Source organism: Cervus elaphus, chromosome 1 (assembly GCF_910594005.1).
Source record: "Cervus elaphus chromosome 1, mCerEla1.1, whole genome shotgun sequence".
NCBI classification, from domain to species: domain Eukaryota; kingdom Metazoa; phylum Chordata; class Mammalia; order Artiodactyla; family Cervidae; genus Cervus; species Cervus elaphus.
The window spans coordinates 63,257,314-63,258,943 of NC_057815.1; the positions used below are offsets into that span (position 1 = coordinate 63,257,314).

The 1,630-nt window shown below is 39.2% G+C and overlaps 1 pseudogene; it reads left to right on the plus strand.

The window, feature by feature from the left end:
• Positions 1-487: 487 nt before the first annotated feature.
• On the plus strand, positions 488-1,630 carry LOC122702191 (annotated as a pseudogene).

Genomic DNA, 1,630 nt, shown 5'->3' on the forward strand with positions numbered 1-1,630 from the left:
TCTATAGACAAAAATATTTTGCTTTTCAGTAACAAAATGTTTGTATGTTTCCTCTCTTTCTTAGAGAGCATTCTGCACTAATGTAATGGTCGAACTCTTACTAGTCCAAACCAACTGTTTTTGACTGAGAGACAACTGAGAATAACAGAATACTGAAGCAGTGACTGGAATGTGAAATATGGAGAGAATCATCAACCTCAGACTAAAACATAATTGCCAACTAAAATAAACAAGTATACTTTTTTGGTCCACAGTTCTGAAATGAAATAACAGACAAGTCAGCAGTTGATTCCCTTACTCAGGAATTTAGCTGGTCTATGTAACACAGTTGCACATCACATTTTTAGGTCTTGTGGATGCCTTTCCTAAAAAAAAAAAAAAATGATGTGTCTTTATGGATCTTTCTTCTACCTTCTATATATGAATGAGGTGGATGATATGTTCTGAGCTCTACCAAAATCATACACACTCAGTACGATGACTTTGGATGAAAATAGGAAGTAGAAGAAGGAGTAGCCCTGACAGAGAAAGGTTTTTTGCTTGCATCAGGAGACCCAAGGACACTACGCCCATTTCCAACATCACAGTCTTCATGCCTTCTGTGTTGACACTAATAGGGATGCCAGGCCTAGAGTCTGTGCAGTGTTAGATTGGGATTCCATTCTGTGTCCTGTATCTCATTGCTATGATCAGAAATGCCTTGCTTCTGATCATCATCAAATGAGATCCCAGCCTCCATGAGCCCAAGTACATTTTCCCAGGCATGCTAGGAGTCACAGATATTGTATTTCTTACCAGTATTGTGCCCAAGATATTTGGAATCTTCTGGTTTCATGTACCAGAAATATATTTTGATTTTCTCCTGCTTCAAATGTGGCTCATTCACACATGTCAGGGCATAGAATCAGGCATCTTGCTGGCCATGGCCCTGGACCACTATGTAGTCATCTGTTATCCACTCAGACATGCTGCCATCTTGCCCCTCTTCTAGTCACTCAAATAGCAGCTGCAGTAACAATCAGGACTGCCGTTCTTGTCACCCATCCCTAGTACTGATAAAGTCCCAGTTTCAGGTTTTTTTTTTTTTTTCCAGTTTCAGTTTTATTATACAGCGGTCATCTCCCACTCCTACTGTGAGCATATGGCCATCGTGAAACTGGCTGCAGAAAACATCTGGGGCAACAACATCTATAGTATGTTTGTGGCTTTCAACATTGCAGTGTTTGATCTCACATTCAATACATTGTCCTATGTACAGATATTTATGACAGTTTTTCGAGTTCCCCAAAAGGAGGCCAGGTTGAAAGCATTCAATACTTCTGTCGCTCACATCTGTGTCTTTCTCCAGTTCTACCTCCTTGGTTTCTCATTCTTTGCACATAGATTTGGTTCTCACACCCCACCTTACATTCACATCCTCTTTCCTAGCACTTATCTGTTGGTCCCTCCATTTTTCAATCCACTTGTCTATGGTGCAAAGACCAAGCAGATCTGTATCCATATGGTAAAAATGTTGTTTATAAACTTTACCATAAATAATACTTTCAGGCTTTTCCTTTGTGCAATAGTAACAATCTTTCAAAACAAAACAACAAAAATCCATGTTATTTGTGATTCCAGAATTTTCTAA